Source organism: Triturus cristatus, chromosome 2_1, assembly GCF_964204655.1.
Source record: "Triturus cristatus chromosome 2_1, aTriCri1.1, whole genome shotgun sequence".
NCBI classification, from domain to species: domain Eukaryota; kingdom Metazoa; phylum Chordata; class Amphibia; order Caudata; family Salamandridae; genus Triturus; species Triturus cristatus.
The window spans coordinates 754,008,610-754,023,702 of record NC_140581.1 but is presented as its reverse complement, the minus strand read 5'-3'; the positions used below and the strand labels follow the sequence as shown (position 1 = coordinate 754,023,702).

At 45.4% G+C, this 15,093-nt stretch overlaps 1 pseudogene; it reads left to right on the top strand.

The window, feature by feature from the left end:
• Positions 1 to 609: 609 nt before the first annotated feature.
• Positions 610 to 1,644, top strand: LOC146865821 (28S ribosomal RNA; annotated as a pseudogene).
• The last annotated feature ends 13,449 nt before the right edge of the window (positions 1,645 to 15,093 follow it).

Genomic DNA, 15,093 nt, shown 5'->3' with positions numbered 1-15,093 from the left:
TGATTCACTAATATTTACATGTGGTTCAACAGTTACATAATAGTTTAGAGTTGACACAATAATTAGTATAGATGTGGATTTTATAGATGTACATTTTATAGAGGTGTATTTTCTAACTAGATGTGCAATTTATAGATGTGTATTTTTATAGATGTGTGCTTATATTATAATAATTTAGATGCAAATCTGTACATCATGATTATTGAAGTGTCTTGAATGAAAAATAGGTCTCAAATAATTACATACACATAGTCACTACATATTGCATTCATTATTGATGTCCTACTAAACAGGACTGTTCATAGACAATTTGATATTGTTGGAATAGTACTGCAGGGTGTACTATCTCTGGCCTATACGTGACCCCAGTTCCAGTGAAGACAGCTTAAAGTGTGGCTGTACTCCTGAGCAAACGAATGTTGTATTGTTGGAAGCAAAACCGATTTGACGCTGATGGGCAGCATAATAACCCAGAATGACCCACCGCGAGGTGGTACAGATAGCCAAATGCCTTGTCATCTAATTAGTGATGCGCATGAATGGATGAACGAGATTCCCACTGTCCCTACCTACTATCTAGTGAAACCACAGCCAAGGGAACGGGCTTGGCAGAAACAGCGGGGAAAGAAGGCCCTGTTGAGCTTGACTGTAGTCTGGCACTGTGAAGAGACATGAGAGGTGTAGGATAAGTGGGAGGCCCTCAGGCCACCGATAAAATACCACTACTCTTATCATTTTTTCAGTTACCCAGTGAGGCGGGGGTAAGCCCCATGGGGCTCTCACTCCTGGTTCCAAGTGCCTGGCACCCCCGGGCACGACCTGCCCTGGGGACAGTGGCAGGTGGGGAGTTTGACTGGGGCAGTACACTCAAACGATAACGCAGATGTCCTAAGGCAAGCTCAGGGAGGACAGAAACCTTCCGTGGAGCAGAAGGGCAAAAGCTCGCTTGATTTCGATTTTCAATATGAATACAGACCATGAAAGCGGGGCCTCACAATCCTTCTGACTTTTTGGGTTTCAAGCAGGAGGTGTCAGAAAAGTTACCACAGGGATAACTGGCTTGTGGCGGCCGAGCGTTCATAGCGACGTCGCTTTTTGATCCTTCGATGTCGGCACTTCCTATCATTGTGAAGCAGAATTCACTAAGCGTTAGATTGTTCACCCAGTAATAGGGAACGTGAGCTGGGTTTAGACCGTCGTGAGACAGGTTAGTTTTACCGTACTGATGATGTGTTGTTACAATAGTAATCCTGCTCCGTACGAGAGGAACCGCAGGTTCAGACAGTTGGTGTATGTGCTTGGCTGAGGAGCCAATAGGGTGATGCTACCATCTGTGGGATTATGACTGAACGCCTCTAAGTCAGAATCCCCCCTGAACCGTAACGATACCGCAGTGCCGTGGAGCCTCGGTTGCCCTGGGATAGCCGGCCTCTCTCGGGGGTCCGGTGCATAGAGCCACTCGCTTGGGGACAGGAGTGCGGATGGAAGGGGGCTGCCTCCATCGACCTTAGTGCACCGGATGTTCGTGGGGCACCCAGTGCTAAATCATTCGTAGATGACCTGATTCTGGGTCAGGGTTTCGTAAGTAGCAGAGCAGCTACCTCGCTGCGATCTATTGAAAGTCATCCTCTGAGCCAAGCTTTTGTCTCTCCCTGCATGGGTGCCCGTGGACGCCCTCCTCCACCACACCCAGGGGTGGGTCCCTCTGCTGCCGGGCCACCGGGAGGAATACTGAGAAAGTAACGTGGGCCTGCAGGAGGCCATCTCCACCACGTACCCTCTGGCACGGGGGGCCTTCCCCTCCTGTCCCTGCCCCACTGGGGTGTGGGGATGGGGGCTATCATCTCCTGTGGGTCGGGAGGGTGACCAGATGGCCTGGGCTGGCTGGGACTCCCCTTCCCGCTGCTTATGGGCAAGTCGAGCAGGGAGGCGAGCAACGGCAGCCCCCGGGATGGAACCTCCCGAGTGGCGGCCTTGGATCGCCTGTCCACCCTCGGCCGGACTGTGAGGGTGACTGGGTATGGCACCCTCGCAGGCCATCTGGGCAATGGGTCGTCCTGGGCCATCCGGTCACCTGGCTGCGTGATCAGATGGCTCTGCGGGCCGGGCGACCAGATGGCCCTGTGGGCCGGGCGACCAGATGGCCCTGTGGGCCGGGTGACCAGATGGTCCTGCGGGCCGGGCAACCAGATGGCCCTGCAGGCCGGGTGACCAGATGGCCCTGCGTGTAGGGTGACCAGATGGCCCTGCAGGCTGGGTGACCAGATGGCCAGCCTACCGGCTGGCTGGGCTATCTCCAAATTGTGTCCTTCCCCAGAGTTCTGTAAGCCCCCACTTAGTTGAGGAAAATGGGCTCCCCAGGCAGGCCGGCCGGGAAAGGACGTGGCCTGGGCTTAACTCTCCTTGGTTCCAGCCAAGGGTCTGGGTGCTGGGGATAGGGGTCCACCAGGGCCCTGGGAGGCTCTCCCCAGCCTGGCTAGGGTTCAGAAGCTGGGACCGGACCCAGAGCTCGTGCTCCGTCCGACAGGCCCCGGGGTGCAGGAGCTCCCGTCCAGCAAGCCACCGAGGGTCCAGATGCTGGGGAAGGGGATCCACCGGGGCCTGGGGGAGGCTCTCCCCGGCCTGGCTGGGGTCCTGAAGCTGTGACCGGGCCCGGGGCTCGTGCTCCGTCCCAGTGTCCCAGGGTGCAGGACCCCCTGTCCTGCAAGCCGTCCAATCGCTGGAGATGGGGGTCCACCAGGGCCCAGGGAGGCTCTTCCCAGCCTGGCTGGGTTTGGAAGCTGGGACGGCACCCAGGACTCGTGCTACGTCCCAGGGTGCAGGAGCCCCCTGTCCTGCAAGCCAGCCTAGGGTCCGGGTGCTGGGGAAGGGGATCCACCGGGGCCCGGGGAGGCTCTCCCCAGGCTGGCTAGGGTTCGGAAGCTGGGACCATGCCCGGGGCTCGTTCTCTGTCCCAGGGTCCCAGGGTGCGGGAGCCCCCCATCCTGCAAGTCAGCCGAGGGTCCAGGTGCTGGAGACGGGGTACCACCAGGGCCTGGGGAGGCTCTCCCCAGCTGGGCTAGGGTTCGGAAGCTGGGACCAGGCACGGGGCTCGTGCTCTATCTGGCGGCGCTCAGGGTACGGGAGCCCCCTGTCCTGCAAGCCAGCTGAAGGTCCAGGCACTGGGGAGGGGGGTCTACCGTGGCCTGGAGAGGCTCTCCCCGGCTTGGCTGCTTTCAGAAGCAGGGCCCGGGGATCAGGGGTGGCTGGCTTTATCCGCTCCGCTGGCGGAGCAGAGTTTTCTGCCCAGCCCTACTAATAACCCAGCAATCAACTACTAAAAAAAAGAAAAGGTTATAACAATTTAAAATACAATATGAAAAATGTAATAAATAAAACAATTATCAAAAACGAAAACAAATTAAAAAAATATTAACACTAATGATGCAATATGCAACAATATTGAATACATCAATATTATGGAGCGATAATTACATCATCAATATTTTTGGCAATGATATTAAAAACAACAATACAGCAATACTTTTAACTTCTACATTCCTGTACAGGATATATTTGGAGCACCGATATTCTTGAAAAGATATTTCTGTAGCATAATATTTTTAAGCCGATATTTTGTCTAAACACCACATAAGCAGAGTAACTCGGACTGAAAAGGATGAGAACAAGTGGAATATCAAAGGTAATGGAAATGGTTGAAATACCCAATGAAAAATGCTCTGCCAATCAGTAGGTGAGCAGGAGTAATCATATTGACCAAGTTACATTTGAGTACGCACTAAGCATAGGAGAATAGGCTCATATAATTGCATAGGGCTCCACCATTGCTTATTTTTGAAAGGGGTTATTAGGTAAGATCTCAGAGCTCATCTGTCATGTGATGCTAAATACGTGGGACCTGATTCACAAAGTAAAATGTAAAAGTATGAGTGGAGTTCTTATACTACACCCATACATACTATTGCACATGTTCCTAATTCACAATACAGATGTAACTATGTGCCGGGAAAGCCGCACCAGCATTGCAGGCACACTATGGTGCCTGTCATACCTTTATTTCGCTGCCTTTTCCCCCTGTGCAGAACTGTACATAGCGAATAGGTCCACAGAGTTGGGCAGGTGGATGAATAATGCAAGGCACATTTCTTTTCTTTTCAGGGAAACATATTTCCCTATGGAGAAAGGTCTCCCTGTATACTCCCACCAAATCTGGGGGTAATCTCTTTCCCTCCCCCAAGGCAGAGGAGTAAATCTGTTACCATTTGCAGGATGGGAATGGCTCAAATTTCAGTTTTTGAATGTGTTGAATGTATGTTTTCACAAGTTTATAAACTAACACCTGCTTCCCACCCTTTGTGGGAGTTATAACTTCAGATTTCTCTGCACTAATTTAAAGATGTAGTGAGTTTCAGTTGTAATCAGATACTTAAGTTCAAAATTAACTTTGGGTCCACTGTGCTTGCTTTAATGAAGGGTTCCTCAGTATGTGGAAAACTGGGGACAGAAGACTACAATACCGCCAAACTCATCTACACACCACCCGCCAGATTACAAGTTAATTCGTAGTCTGGCCGGCAGTGCTTTGAAAGTCCCACAACAGTGCCTTTCAAAGGCTCATAACTGAGCCTGAGAAAGGCACCGCAATGGGAGTGCCGAAGCACGTTCCTGCAAGGCATGGACTGTGCATTTGATGGCGTACAGGAACAGGGAATGCCATCTGATGGGGGGACAACATGAGCCCCTGTGCATGCACCCTGATGCAGCTTGGGGCCCTGTAGGGCCCACTTACTTTCCTCACCATCACACTTTTCATGATGTGCTCACCGCCATCAAAACTATGGTGGGTAGAACATTTGTAATATGCTTGCCGGTGCCGCTGTGGCACCGCCAGCATATTGCAGCCTCAGACCACTGCGCAACTGGCCTGGGATCATGGATCCCCAGCGGTAGTGATCCTGTTGCGGTCCAACCGCCCAAGCCATAATAGGGTGGGTGTACCTCCAGTCTGTCAGTACATGGACTGCTGTTGTCTTAATAAGGCCCGTAGTCAATTTACTCATCAACCGAGGTAATAATAAACTGATAATGAGTCCATCTAGTTTGAATGGTATAGGGGCGGTCACAGTCGATGGGACATTTGACTAGCTGCATATAGTTGAATCTTGTCCCTTTGTTAATAAAGCTTTTTCTATGAATTGTATATATTTAAACATGGGTTTAATTTTTTTCTTCTTTTTCTCTTTCCTATTTCCTTTTCTGTGTCTTTATTGGTATAATATTATTCATATTATAATGTTTTCTTTAGGTTTTTTGATTTTTTGTTTAAAATGTAATGCACTTATTGTGTTAACTTGTACCCTTGTTAGGATTCTAGTATTGTTTGCCCCTAGTTCAGGTTTTCATGTCTGCCTCTGTATGATAACTAGCTACATATAGAGCAGTAAATTGCTACTACAAACAGTACATGCACAAAGAAAGAAAACATAATTTGGAAAGAAAAGGAAGAAAAACAGTTCTGCAATGGGTATTACCTGCAGCAGGGTCATTAATGGTTTTAATGTATACTCTACAAGGAAGAGAGCTTTGGTTGGAACTTGGCATGTATATCTAGTTCAGCTTATGGGGAGGGAGAATGGGGAACCGTCACCCAGGTTGGTGGATTAGAAAATATTTCCCACCTGGGAGAGATCCACCTTCATCATTGCTACTTCAGTCGCCCGCTGGGGGGATTCTATCCTTCCGGTGGCATCAATCATTTGGCAGTCCTGTAATATTGTTCTCTATGCATGCATGCTCTGCAGACCTTAGGGCACACAGTGCCTTTCTTTAAGGGGTGATTCTTCACATTCAGCCCCTTTCAACACTTCTGCAGAGCAATGTCCCGGGAATAAAAGGTATGAATGCTACAGAAAAGAAATATATAAGCAACATTAATTGAATAAATATAAAAGAACATACAAACTATAAACAGAAATGCCTTCACTTTGAGAGACCTTCATAGTGAATCTATTCTTTACCAATTTTGTGTCCCTTAAAGACACAGTGATTTTGTAATACAATTTTGTTTGTTTGAGAATAATTTTCAAAAACTTGAAGCAGATCCTGTGTGCAAAAAAGCGTTATTATCGAGATACAGGTTTTGGCATTTCTTTTCTTAGTTTTTATAATGAATATCAATGCTTTTTCAGCGCTGTATGCATGATGGTGCAAAACAACACTTTTGTTCCTCAGAATCTCTGGCTCTGCACACTCTTGGTTTTTGTCCCATATCTCCAACTGATTCTGCTCTGTTGCTTTTTGCTTTATGATGTATCCATAGATTTTTCGGTTAGCTTTGATTTTTAGAAGCACATACTCCTATAAGGCAAATGAGAAACAAATTCCTTGTTGCAAGTGTTGTCCTATGTACTCACACATTTCCCTTTACTTGTTCTTGTGAACACAGAGAACAGATCACTACCTCTTCACAAGTATTTTACTTTAACAGCATATGTATCTATCTAATCAGCAGAAAGGAATGTCTTCTTGCATCGAGGAATTTTGAAGGACATTCACTTGGTATGTGTCTGCACTGGCAGCAAAGGCAAGCCAGGACAGTTATGAGGGACCATGAGCCATCTCTCATTAATCTAGGGAGATAATGTAGGATTTCTTTTAGTCTGTTTATACACTGTTGGATATTTTAATTGTATTTGCCTTTCTTATATTTACGTGAGCTAATGCCCTATTAATCATTGCAATAATTAATCTTCCTATATTTTGTACAGGAATAGTATTTAAAAAAAGAATTGTAGATACAATATTGTAAGGAATTTGGTTCCTGGTTGAAGGGGTAAAACCCTACTCAAGCAGCAAACACAATCCTTGTCAGGGTGAAGTAACAAGTAAATTTCCAAATTAAGCTGAGCTCAACCCTCGGATACTTTGGCACAGAGCTGTCAGGCTTAACTCAGAGGCAAATGTTAAAGTATTTGTGCAACACTTCGAAAAGTAATAAAATAAAAACACACTTCACCAAGGATCCAGTAGGTTTTGATAAATAACAAAAGACCTAAATGACAAAAATCCAATCAGTAGAACCGGAGATATGTAATGTTAAACATTTCAAAGAAAGTAGCACCAAAAAGCACAAAGTGCCAACTATGGATATCTGGTAAACAAAGGACCGGTACATAGTCACAAGTTCAGTCTAAGCATGATGAAGCACAGGCCGCCTACATGAACCCAGTTAGGCCCTCTGAACCGAGTACCTTAATTCCTTGTTGCAGGGCATTGTGTGTTCCCGTTTTTAGGATGGGACGCGCAGCACAGGTGAAGCGTTGTTTCAGGGGAGTTGTGAAGGTGGGATGCGAGGTTCTGCATTGTCATTGAGGATCCTGTCAATGAGGGCTTGAGATATGGAAACCGGCATCGACTTTGTATCCAGCAGTTGAGGCACTGCATCAGTTCTGAAGAGCTGTGAGGCTGCCGTCAATTAGAGATTGGCATTGGGAGGGACATCATTGGTGAAGCTTCGCACAGCAGTGGCTCCGATGTGGGCTGCGAGGTCGATACGAAGCCCTTGCGCTGTGAGAATCCTCAGAGCAGAGGCAATATGTTGGTTCTGCTTGGGTTTACGAGCAGAGGCTGGAAACAGCCTATTGAAATGAAAGTAGGGCTCTGCTCAGATCCTCCCTCCCATCCTTCCAGTAATGGCCCATCCAGGCTCATCTAAGGCCTCTAATGTGTGTGACTGTCTAGGAGGAATGCACAAAGATCAAATGTGAACTACACCCTGTTATGTGACCAAGAGACAGGCTAAAAGCCCAAATGGCTAACGGCCTTATTATGAGTTGGCGGTGCAGGAGTTAGACCGCCCACAATGCCAAACCCATGTTTGAACTGCCTGCCAGATTAGGAGTTTTCCCCAGACTGGTGGGCTGTTTTAGCGTTCCCATGGCAGTGCCTATTAAATAGGCACTGCAATGTGAACGTCAAATTTAGTGCCTGCATGGAATGGACTGCTGTGTGCAGGCAATGGTGTGCATTCTAAGGGGGGGCACATGCTGTGCCCCCCGTGTGTATTCACAGGGTGTGAGGTGCCAAGGACCCTGTAAGGCCCCCTGTATTTCCTCACCGCCACACTTCTCATGGTGGTCTCACCTCCATGAAAAGTGTGGCATGAGGAAACAAAGGGGGTTGCAGAAGTCCCAGGGTGGCCTGACCACCCTGGTCATAATAGGACAGTCAGAAGACTGCCACTGCTGTGTCCCCGTGTGTTTGGCAGTCTGTGGACCACCAGACTCGTAATAAGGCAGGAAAATGCCAAATTTCTAAATGTGGAATTTTCAAAATAGTAGTTAGAAATATGACTTCAACGGAAGAGCGGATTTTTTATTACAACTCCAAAGACACCTAACATGAACTGGTTGCCTGTTCCCATTTAGAAGTTACAGCTTATTAAATGTAATAAGGTAACCCCAGAGTTATCCTATGGAAGAGGTATGCCTTTCAGATGTGAAAATGAAACTGACTTTTTCACTACCAGAACATATAAAACTTAAAAGTACATGTCCAACTTTTTAAATATGCTGCACCATCCCCTCTTGGCGGTCCAGGACCTTCCCTAGGCGTGATGTAACTGTATGAAAAAGAAAGGTTTGGTCCTGGCAAGGTTGTATTTTTCCAAGGTCAAAATGTGAGTTTAAAACTGCGCACACAGGCTGCAATGGCAGGCATGAAACATGCTAAAGGGCTACCTAAGTGGGTGGCACAAAAAGTGCTGTAGGCCCACTCGTCACACTTAATTTACAGGCCCTGGGTATGTGTAGTACCACTTTACTAGGGCCTTATAAGTAAATTAAAAATACCAATTGGGTATAAGCCAATGTTACCATGTTTTAAGGAGTGAGCACATGCACACTAGCACTGGATAACAGTGGTAAAAAGTCCTGAGGCCAGCAAAAGCAAGATCAGCAAAAAGTAAGGAGGAAGCCAGAAGGTTGAGGGAGGACCACCCTAAGGCTGACAGGTCAAACACATATTATTTTGGGGGTATTGAGATCTATGCCCAATTATCAGGGATCACTGACTACAAATACAAGGTTTTGGGGCCAAGATAGACCTACTGGATGTTCCAAAATCCAGGCATGTATAAGTTGTGTCCAACGTCAGGCCTAATGTTAGTTTAGAGTGACTACAGGCCTTAACACCAAGATCAGTCACACACCCTGATATATGCACAAACATCGGCTCTTCTAATGCTGAAACATTTGTTTATTGGTAAACTGTAACAACATTGAGATTGAGATTATAAAATCTTTATAAAACTTTTAGCAAATGGGCTAAATAAGACCATAGGCTCAATTATACACAGAGACCAGTGCAGATTTGTGGCAGGCAGACAGCTTTTTACAAATACAATTTGTTTTTTAAAGTAGCTCTGGACTATATGACCCAGAATAAAATACTGTCTCAGGTGCTATTTTTAGATGCTGAGAAAGCTTTCGATTTAGTGTCCTGGGAAAGCCTCTTTTTAATCCTTGAGAAGTTTTGGTTCCCGAAAAATGTCATACAAATAATAACCTATGTCCCCTCTCTCCAATACTCTTCGCCCTGTTTAAGGAGACACTGGCAATAGCCAGAGTTGGAGAATTGGAGAGACGATATGCCCTAAGGTCAGGCTCATATGCTGAGTTTAAAGCTATTTGGAAATTTACATGAAATATGCCAGGAGAAAAGGGAGGTTAACTACAAAGTGGTTACTTCTGAAATCTGTTGGCCAGCTGGGGAAATGTGCAATATTTACTTTTAATATGTTTCTGAAGTAATATTCTTTTTATATATAAGAAGTATATCCTCTTGTTTATTTGTGTATTTTGCTGCTGTGTGAAAAGCTTAAAGCTGACATGAATATCTGATATATTAGGCACTTTGTATATGTGTTATTTCTAAAATGGACTCTCCAATAAAAAATTTAAAAATTAAAAAAATTGCTGATTTCAGCAGATCCGATTTAATATATTTAATATAAATTCAAATAGCAGGAGATATAGAAAAACTCATACAAATGTTGTAGTCCAATTTATCAAAAGCATACGACATTCCATGAGATGAGGTGAACTGGTCCACGCAAACTGACAGCAGACATGCTTACCGACAAGGAAGGTTAAATTCTAATATTTTTCAAGGTTGTTATTTAAAATCAACAGGGTGAGTGAATTTTCAAGGAAATTAACACCAGTTATTTTTAAAAAACATGCAGGATGGGATAAAGGAGTAATTCAAAATACTATTACATAAGAGATGAACTGTAGGTGCAGCTACATAATCCCTGTAAGCCGGACACTTAGGGCCCGATTACGCATTTTGGTGGTGAGGGGGAAGGCAGCATGCCACCGCCGCACCCCCACAACTCCAAGAGTCTATGCTGTCCACTTGTCAGACTACAGCTTAAAAGTGGTCAGGTGGGCAGGTGGTACGGCGGTTCTCGCTATGGTTCCTCTTTTAAAGGCGGCAGTGCCTTTTGACACTGGGAATGCCACACAAGGTTTCTGCACAGTATGGACAGTAATGTCCATGCCGTGCAGGAACTGGTGTGCCTGTGAGGCACTAGGGGGCCATGCATGGTCACCTTTGTTTCCTCTCTGCCATGGTTTGGAAAACAATTGCTTGGTGGGACCAGGAGTTCTCACCAAGCATATTGCAGCCTTAGGACTGCTAAACCACCTCCAGGGAACGGCCATTCCCTGATGGCAATCCCATGGTGGTCGGACCACCCTAGTCATAATGGGGCTGTCTAACCTCCAGTGCAGCAAGGGCAGGACCGCCACTGCTGCGCATCCATGAGTATGGCAGTAACCGGACAGCCAGACTTGTCATATGGACCTAAATTACATCAAAATATGTATTAACTGAGTTACAATAAAAGAGAAAGATTGAATATTCCCTTTTTATCTTCACTGAACACACCGATGTTCCCTGGCTCTCCACTCAATGGTACCCACAGTTTGGACAATGCATTATAGGGATCTTAATATCCAAAGCATCCAAACATCAATGCCTTGATGGTGAGAACAAAATATAGAAAATATAAAACAACTTTTGAGGTGGCTAATGGTTTCTTTGGCCAAACCATAGCCCCTAAGTTACAAACTTATTTTCACTTGAGGGCACTCAATTCATGTTTGTGTGATGTTCCATTGATTAAGAAGATACTTGCATGCCATTTCAAGCAGAACTACATGCTGATCTGCTAGCAGCAACATATTTGTAAACCAGTCCCAACAAACTAAACATGGTCCTGTAGGTGGTCTTCCAAACATCAGAGTACATATATACCAGATGCAATGAATGGTATAGATCATACCAACAGCATAAAAATCATATCTCTCTTGAGATGTAGAACACAAATGTGGATCATTAGAGCAAATAGCAACATCAGTAGAGTTAAAAATAATGAAACAAACTAATGCTCAAGTTTAAATAAACATTGTAACATCATTTTCCATTCTGGAAGCTGCTGCAGTAGCTAAATACTGAATTTTGGAGCTTTCAGATGCGGGTGGTGCAATATTGAATCATGCAATATGTAGAATGTATAGTTTGATTATGATATTACACTATGTGCTCAAGCATCTTTAATAATGTCAACAAGTTCCCTCACTGGTTATTTCAGATTACATTTTTTAATACAGGATTACAATGCAGACATAAAGCAATGGCTGCGGAAAAGTTCCCAGGTGGTCAGTTGAAACAAAACAAGACAGTTGAAGGAAAAGGTTAATGCTTTACAAAGCATGCAACATTTGACATATGTGCAACACCTAATGGCACATTATAGTTGTGGAATACACCTAAAGAAATGCGACAGTTGATGTAGATGTGTGAGAACAGTAGGGCTCACTTGCATGGATACATGGGTAACTAGGTTGCAAATATAAATCAGTCCAGGTATAGCATCCCTAACAGAATAGAAACCAGCACTCCTGTTCCTAGCTAAATTTAAGTGTATCTAATGGCAGAGCATCAGTGACTATCCTAGTAGGGGAGGGCAGCCACATTCCTATTGAATTGTTGGCAGAAGTTCTAAATGAAACTGCATGTTACTTACTAGCCTTGGCACATGCTGGCAATGCTACACCATTAACACTGCTCCAGTGACGATACTGGTGGCGTTTTCTGCTAAGACAGAAAACGAATCGTGGCTTACAACTTAACAATGCTGTCTTCCATTATAATTATATTATTAACACCACAGATTCTGCTTTCTAAAAGTTGCAAGTCTTTCAAAGTGGTATATCTAGCTCATATTAACCCATGTCCTTCCATCAACCAATACATCTATTATTTGTTTGGTCTAGATTCCTGGTCAAGATTTATCTAAGTTCAACACAACACAATACTAATGCTTGTGAAGCTGCAAATGTTATACTGTGCATGGTAGTTAGAAGGGTCAACAAAGGTACAGCTTTTGCAGCAAAAATATTTGATGAGACTCTAACTACTGTCTCCTCGGACCCTTGTTGCACACAATAGTGGTTAGAGCAAATGGTATGCTGGAGCAAGCCTTCACTTTGAAGGTACATAGTATGGGCATATTGTGGTACCATGACATATACTATATACAAAGAGAATGTATTGCCGTGCCATAAATAGTACTACAGACCCATATCCCATTTGTAATTCCTTTGTGCATTCTAAATCTCACTGGTGTCTCTAGAATCATCATGACTTGATTTTGTTACAGGACCTGAAGAAGATCAGAGAACATATGCTGAAGTATAAACCCATCAGATATCCACTGCTGACAGTAATGTGTGGATAGTAAACTATGGAGAACTTGTTTGTGAAAAGATCCACAATAAACAGTCACTCTAACCTATATTTGACCAACATTTTTGGTGTAAAAACATACACACAGTGACTCTGCCACCACTACTGGAGGTAAACAATTAATCAGCAACTTTTTGTTTCAAATTCTTTTTATTGAGTTTTAGAACAGCACAGAAATATAGCACAATTGCAACAGTGTCAGTTTAGGCCAAGATTTACAGAAAGCACATGTATGTTACAGCTTGTTCACAAGTTCTTTGGCAAGTCAGATCTACGAGAAGAGACAGTCTTAGCATTTTACAACTGGTACCCTCCGACATTTGCTTCCATCAAGCCTCTAAGAAGAAGGCCAGAAAGAAGAAGAAAGAAACAGATAATGAAAGGAAACTTAAACTACCAAAGAAAAACAACAGGACCTTGATGTCATGGTGCCAGTGGAATTGGCATGGGCAGGAGAGGAGGGCTTCCTGCCGAGCCACCAGCTCCTGCCTAGTTTGCAATGGCGTTATATGTGAAACAGATTAAGGGCTCTGAGCCGTGGGGTGCACGCCGTCAGCGGGAGCACTTCCGACGGTAGCTTACCAGCGGGGTCCATATATATTCGAACCCTTTCCTAGAGTCTTCCACTATGTCGGCCATGAGCTCCAGAGCTACCGCCCTCCATAGCTGTGCGTGCTATTGAGTCAAAGATGGTGCATCTTGTTTTTTCCATGCGGCAGATACTGCCATTTTAGCCGCCCTCAGGCGTAGCCACATAACTGACCTGTCGTTCTGTGTTTGACGCTTCAGGATCAGATATCTCACCCCCAGTAAGGTGTGTTCCAATGAGTTAGGAATTGGGTAGCCTAGTGTGAGTTTGATTTGGGACAGAATCTCTTTACAGAAAGGCTGTATGGAGGGGCAGTCCCACCAGATATGGCGGAAGTTGCCCATCAATCCGCACCTCCTCCAGCACCTTTTGGAAGAATTGGGGAAAATCTTATGCAGTTTCTGGGGATATAAATGGCAATCATACATTAGTTTGTAGTGCGCCTCCTTAAGGAACATCGAGCAATTGAATTTAGTAATATCGCTGCACAGGTGCTCCCATTGTTTGTCCTTTAAAGGGGTATCCCGATATGCATCCCAAAAAGGTTTGTGTCGTGGGGTCGACCTGGGGCTCAGCGCCTGAATAAGGGCATAAAGAAAGGAAATGCATCCCTTGGAGGTGGACCCAGATAGGGCGAATTTTTCTATGGGGAGCAGGTCCCTGGTAGCCGTCAGCCGCACCAGAGGTTGCTGCACCCAATGTCAGAGCTGCAGATAGTGGAATTCTTCCTTGGAGGTCAGAGTGAAATGTTTCATGCATTCACGAAAGGTGGGAATCTCCCCTTTGTTGAACAGGTTAGAGATCATGAGACAGACCACGTCTGCTATGCCTTGAAGGGTCCCTCTTGAAGCCCTGGGGGGAAGGCAGAGTTAAAATGGATGGGAGTGTAGGTCAACGGAAAGGTAGCTAGCTGCAGCCTCTTGGTGAGGATGTCCCAGACCCGTAATGTGGTGGAGGTGGGTGTGCTGAGGTAGGCATTGGTCGATCTGTCATGCTTTGGTTTCCAAAGGAGGTCCCAGATGGTCCGGCCAGTTACCTGCTTGTCGATATGGAGCCAGTGCTTTTCAGAGACTCGCATCGACCACTCCGTTATTACTCTAATCTGAGCCGCCCAATAATAACACTGAAAATCTGGCAGCGCCAGACCCCCCTCCCTGCATGAGTGGATGAGCAGACAGTGGGGCAAGCGAGCCCTCTTCCCCTGCCAGATGAATTTAGTGATCATTTGTCGCAGCTCCCTGAAGAGCCACTTGTCTATTTGTATGGGCAGCTCCTAAAAGAGATAGAGCAGGCGGGGGAGAGCGTTCATCTTGATGGCATTGATCCAACCCACCCAGAAGACATATGAAGCGCTCCATTTGCCCAAGTCAGTTTTTAGCTGTAGCAGGAGAGGGGGATAGTTGGCCTTATATAAATCAGAGAGACAGGGAGTGAGCTTAATGCCTAGGTAGGTGATGTCTTTGACTGTTCATCTAAAGGGTGACGTGCTCTCTACCTGCCACCACTCCTCTCTGGGTAGCGTCAGATTAAGTAGGATGGACTTGGTCATATTGACTTGAAATCCCGCTGCTCACTCAAACAATGAAAGCTCCGATCAGCAACTTTTTGATAGATTGTATCCATCCTCCCAATATGCTCACTTTGCCTCAGTAGACCATTATCCCTTTCTTCAATGTGAACAGGCACTGCCA